Source organism: Sminthopsis crassicaudata, chromosome 3 (assembly GCF_048593235.1).
Source record: "Sminthopsis crassicaudata isolate SCR6 chromosome 3, ASM4859323v1, whole genome shotgun sequence".
In the NCBI taxonomy this organism is placed as follows: domain Eukaryota; kingdom Metazoa; phylum Chordata; class Mammalia; order Dasyuromorphia; family Dasyuridae; genus Sminthopsis; species Sminthopsis crassicaudata.
Genome location: NC_133619.1, coordinates 94,635,613 through 94,642,077, shown reverse-complemented (window position 1 = coordinate 94,642,077; position 6,465 = coordinate 94,635,613). Strand labels below are relative to the sequence as shown.

At 34.6% G+C, this 6,465-nt stretch overlaps 1 pseudogene; it reads left to right on the top strand.

The window, feature by feature from the left end:
• Positions 1-388: 388 nt before the first annotated feature.
• LOC141561895 (fructose-bisphosphate aldolase A pseudogene) overlaps positions 389-6,465 on the top strand; it is a 195,020-nt pseudogene continuing 188,943 nt past the window's right edge.

The window sequence follows — 6,465 nt, the reverse complement described above, 5'->3', positions numbered from 1 at the left end:
TGTGAAGGTGTTGTTTTTTCAGTAGATTTTTTTTTTTCATTTGCCCAGTTGTATTTTTTAAGGAATTGCCTTTCTTTTCCAAGCTGTTGACTTTCTTTTGCATACCTTTCCTTTCTTTCATCATTTTTTTCCTTTTACCTCTCTTATTTGCCTTTTATAATTTTATTTGAACTTCCAAGAAACTTCTTTGGGCTTGAAACCAATTCACAGTACTCTTTGAGACTTTGAGAGTATTTTGTCCTTTTTTGATTTGGTGTTTTGGTTTTCCCTGTCTCCATAGTAGCTTTTTCTGTGATCAAGATTCTTTTCTGTTTCTTGCTCATTTTTGTTTTGGTATTTCCTTTTAAAAACTTTTAATGTCATACTTTGCATATAGCTAAAGAGGGCAATGTCCCAAGCTTGCTGTGTAGCTCTGAGCCTTGGCTTTGAACACATGGGCCCCTCATATTTGCAGTAGGTAGTTGTACCTGCTCTTTCCAGGAATCAGCTTTGTTTCCCAGAATTTGCTTTCTGATTTAGACAGAGTATGGACTGGGGTGAACACCCCTTTCATCTCAGTAATATTACCTTTCTTGAATTTTTTCCAATCTATCTCGACCCAGAAAGGGGTTTTATTTAGTCAGAGTCAGTTCAGAGGCTTGGAATCATGTAGTTTTTGAGGTGAAACTGGGAGCTCAGGCAGCTTTCTGGCTTCATTCCACCATCTTGCCTCCATCCACTCTGACAATATATGAATATATATTTATATATATATATATACATATATGTGTGTGTGTGTGTGTGTGTGTATACATACATATATATATATATATACACACACATAATATATCTCAACACATAAACTTACAAATGTTTACATATATGTATAAATAATATCAATTTTTTCAGTTACAGTTTAGAGTTACCTAGTACTTCTTTTTAAGTTATTAATATTTTATGGTAAATAATTTATTCTAACCTAATTAGTATATAATATAAAAAAGAGAGTATTTAGTCACCTCACAGGGGCACATATAAAATTCAGTTGTTCAAATAGTCACATTTCCTTTAAAAAGGATTAAATAGTAGGAATTTATATGTTATACAATTTCAAAGTGATTATGAAATATTAAAAAAGAAATGTTCCTATGTAGATATTGGTATTGGATTCAAAGTAGTAAAAGAGGTCTTTCTCTTGATACTTCCAATTTTGAAAGCCAGTCCTGAATCTCCCACATTAATGAACATTTTTCCCTATCCACTCACCCCCATCCCCAGGAACCTTTGATGAATCAGCACTTGATGCACAGAAGATGAATCTATGTTTGATCCTAATATCAAGCTTTATGCATAAGAGCAAAATTTAATACTCCTCTGAAAATATGAAACCTGTACTGTCTAATGTTTCTCATCATATGGATTTATCTTTTTAATTTCTTTGCATCAGTTCTCTTGGATCTTATTCACTTTTAATCAGCAGTCACTGTTCACTGCACTAAAGCTTTTCTTAGCACAATCATGAATGGCATAATTTAATAACAAGAAATGCAATTTGTTACGTGCCTTTCATGATCTTTCTCTAAGGAAAATGGGGGGAAAGAAAAAAAATTTACAAATATAAACAGATGAACCTCATGTAATAAAGAGCTAAGCAAATTCAAAAGGCATACTTATTTGCTGTCATTTTTCATTTTAGATACAAATTTGCAGTTTCTTTATGCAGTTTCCTAGGAGCACAGTAAAGGTGTTAAAAAGGGCAAGAGGATATAAGATGTTTATTTCTATTAATTATTTGAGTATTTAAGAATTTTCAAGAGGATTCATAAATTAGCAAGCCTATTTCTGGCTTATATAAATTCCAGTGCTAATGTATTGAATGGCTTTAAGGATGGCATTCTATTTATTGCTTAGGATCAGATGGTGGTTGCTTGACAGCATCATATTAGAAAACACATCTGTATCAAAAGTCTTCCAGCACTGCTTTTAGGAGGTGAGAAAAACATTAGATCACTCTTTGAGATCAGCTAGAGTACTATATAAATATCACACAAATATAACAATGGCCTGAAAATGGAATCAAGTTGATCCAGGGCTAATTGTCATTAGGCAATGTTCCCATCTGAACAACTAAATGTACAAGTTAATGATGATAATTTTGTCCAGGATCAGATTGTCTTTTTAGTCCATTCTCCTTTGACATGAATGATACAAACCTAATTCACTTGATAATTACCAGGATTAATTTGGCAATTCAATGATGTGTTGGAAAAGAAATTTGAACTATACCCTACCACAATTCCTCAGTTGTCCAAAAGAGGTTCAGTTTCAATGAACTAAATAACTCTCTGAGCTATCATACACTTTACCACTGGAAAACACTGATTCACATTTTGCTAGGGCTCATCTTTTAAGTTTCTTCTCTATAATACTACTGACTTTTATTATTTTTTAGTCTATGGTTATGTTAGGCACTGAAATAAGCTCTTGAGATTTTTAAATTCCTCATTTTTAAGTTCCTCACAAAAATAAAGTCACAGATCTTGACTAAAAAGGGGGGATACAATTGAATTAAACTAATAGTTTTGCAGAATTTATTACTATAATTAACCCCTCTCAGTACATATTTACAAATATACATCAATTCAAGAAAATATATGCAGAATTTATCAGATAAATACATATTTATAATTTATCAAAACAAATCCATTAAATATTTTGGTTATTTAAATATATTGTAGGATATCTAGATATGTTATGATTCTTATAAGGTACTAAGACAGTGGAATTAATAAAGACAATGATTATATAATTTAGCATGATTCAGCATGATTGATCTGATCCTACAAGATGTTATGGGCCAGAACTTGAAACAAGGTACTAAATGGTTAAATGTAATTTAGCATTGATTTAATTCTACAACAAATAATGGTTTCCTAGTGATGAAATGATTGGAGTATACTCAGTGCACAGCATATAAGCAAGAAGCTCTCAGGGCCAGACACAGAAGCCCACAAGCCCACTCTCTGAGGCAGAGTCAGATTCATTCCAACTTCCAACTTTGTGCTGGCTGGAGACATTGGGAGGATGAGAGGCTGAAGCTGGCAGAGGCAAAGGACTAACAGCAGGAACCAAGGAGAGAGATAAACCTCTAAGAAAGCTAACCCAGACCAATGAAGTCTTAAAAGGGAACAATAAAGTATTTGGACTTTAACTCCTGGTGAACTTGAGGTGATTATTGAACTGAACTAAAACTAAGGCTGCCTCCAGAAGCTCCCCAAGAAATCTGCTCCCAGAGAACTTTATATACTTTAGAGAAGAACATCACATAGATATGTTATTTAAATATTTAAATATATTTAAATAAACTAAATTTGCATGTATAAAAGCAACATATGAATAGTTATTTGAATTTACTTTATTTCTATACAAAGGTTTTATGATTAATATATGACAATTAAGTATGTATTAATCTCTTTATATACTATTCTATATTCTCTCTCTCTCTTTCTGGGTGTATTCATATTTATGTAGTTAATTCATTATTGCTATAATTAAAATATAGCAATAAGTTAATTGTGGCAAAACTAGGGATACATATATCCAGGTTATTCACTACCTCAAAGTGTCAATATAACATTAAGTTTTGAAAAAAACCCTTTGTTGTTCACTGAAACAATATCTCATCTGCATCCATATTTGCATCTGTGAATTAAATCTAAAAACTAAGAAATGTCAAAGTGAAACAAAAGGGTGAGTGGGAGTGGCAAGGGGTTCTGCATACCAGTGCAGCATCTATTTTATAAAATTTAAAATTAATTTTGGGGAGGATCTGTTGAGAGCCAATTATTAAAATGTCATTAGAGCTGAAATGCACCTTAGAATTTATATTTTTAAGTGTCTCTAGAGATTAGAAAATTAAGGCTCCAGTGAGCTGGGGTAACTGGACTTTCCCAAGCCTTACAGATGAACTGCAGAGGCAGAAGTCCTGCTCCTGACTTTAGGTGGACTTTTATTTACTTTTTTTTTTTTTTTTTTTTTTTTTTTTTTTTTACTACTCAGCCAAGAAAACTCATCTGCCAATTTCCAGCATTGACACCAGAGCAAAAGAAAGAACTATCTGATATAGGTCACCAAATTGTTGCTCTGGGGCAAGGGATTCTTGGCAACAGATGAATCCACTGGTGCCATTGCAAAGTGACTACTGTCCATTGGAACAGAGAACACAGGAGAAAATAGATGCATCTTTAGACACTTCCTTCTGACAGCAGATGATTGAGTGAACTCCTGTGTGTGAGGGGTTATCCTTTTCTAAGAGTCACTTTACCTGATGGCCATTCCTTCTCCAAAGATTGTCATTGTGAACATCTAGGTGGACAAACGTGCAGTACCTCTGACAGACACATTCAGTGTCTAGATGGGATAAATGAGTGCTGAGCCCAGTATAAGCAGGATGGGGCTGACTTTTTTCCAAATGGTGTTGTATACTGAAGGTTGGGTATAAAACACCCATCGTGAAGAAAGCCAGTGTGTTGGACTGTTATGCCAGAATTTGCCAGCATTGTGGAGCCAGAGATTGCTCCTAATGGAGACCATGATTGGAAGCATTGTCATTATGTCACCCAGAAGATTCTAGCTGCTGTCTGCAAAGCTCTGAGTGACCAACATGTCTATCTGGAGGGAGCTTACTGAAGCCTTACATGGTCACTGCTGGCCACGCCTGTACCCAGAAATATCCACATGAGATCACAATAGCAATAGCAATTGCCCATTACCGGACTGTGCTCCCTGAAGTCTGGGGGTCAGAATGTGGAGGATACCTCCATAAACCTCACTGCCACCAGTATCTGCCCTGGGCCCTGACCTTTTGTTATAGCCGAGCCCTGTAGGCATCTGCCCTAAAGCCCTGAGGTGGAAAGAAGAAAATGTCCAGGCTGCCCAAGAAGAATATATTAAGAGGGCGATGGCTAACAGCCAAGTTGCTCAAGGAAAGTATCCTCGAAATGGAAAGTCAGGAACTACAGGCCAGCAAATAGCTCTTTGTCTCTAACTGTTCCTACTGAGTCAAGGCCTTCTACCTGAGTATGCCCTAAATCTCCAGGCCATTCCTCACAGTCCACAAAGAGGCTGAGATCCCAGAGCTTTGTGCTGCCCTCTCTTATCACTCCTAACTTGTGTAATGTTGTTGCCCTGTGGTGAATTTAGTGATCCCTTCTCAGTCACTTTTCCCAACAAACAATTATTTAACAAAAAATAATTTAAAAAGCAACAGAACTAGTCATCAAAAAGTCTTCTGTCTTCTCATTCAAGAGCCTTTCCACTTTGTCAAGCTACCTCAAAGACTCAGACCTACAGTGTTGATTCATATAGATGTTTCCAATCACTTGCCATGTAACCAAGAGACATCAATCCTAACAATAGGTTATTGCAATGTGCTTGAGCAGTAGAAACCACACTGTAATAATGAGTTAACATCAGTTTTGTTTGAATCATAAAAATATAATGATAATAATGTAATGGTAATGATGATAAAGTGACTTGTTCCCGATCAGTATAGTAAGTCAGAAATAGATGCATTTAGAAAACTTAGGTGTTTCAGCTATCCACTAAATCATGCCTCCTTTCTGATTTTAAAGGTCCAATAATAATGCATATTCATTAAACATGTAACAGTTAAAAAATTAAAAAGCAATACATCCTGGCTGCCTAAGAAAGAACAAATGGTTCTCGCTTCTACTCATTTTCCTTTCTTCAACTATAACATTTCCCAGGATATTAATCTCATATATTATTTCTGGAAATTGTTAGTTTTAAGTAGCTATGAATTGTCAGAGAACTCTTCCTTGGTCTATAGTAACAAAAGATCTTTATTTAAAGCATGACTATTATTTTATTGGTGGAGGGAACATCCAGTGAAGAAACTGTTTGTACTAATATAGATAAATGGAAGCTTTACAATTTATAGTTTTAGAGATTTGCCTAGGCTAATGAGAGGCTAAAGACTTGTCCAAGGTCACATAGCCAATATGTGTTATAAGCTAGATTTGAACACAAATCTTCCTGACTCTCAGTCCAGATCTAAATATTTAACTTGAACTTATTTTTAACTATCTTTTAATGGAACATACAATTTTCATAATATATTTGTTAAAAGAGTCTCCCAAAGAAGAAACTCTCTCTGTCAAATAGAAATCAGCTTGAAGTCTATTGAGACCCTGAAAGGTCAAATCATATGTATCAACAGAGTCAATATATGTCATGTAGAATCAGGACTCAGTTCTTTTTACTTCTGAGTATTGGTCTTTATACACCATTCCAGTAGCTCTCATATTTTGGAAACTTCCACATTCTCCAAAAAAAAAAAAAACTTTAAGGAAGTCTACAAGGTATAAACATTTTCTTAAAAATAATATTTTAATTTGTAATATGATAGATATCAATAGATAAAAGCAGAATAAACAAATCCTTTAGGGAATCTTCAGCAACGTC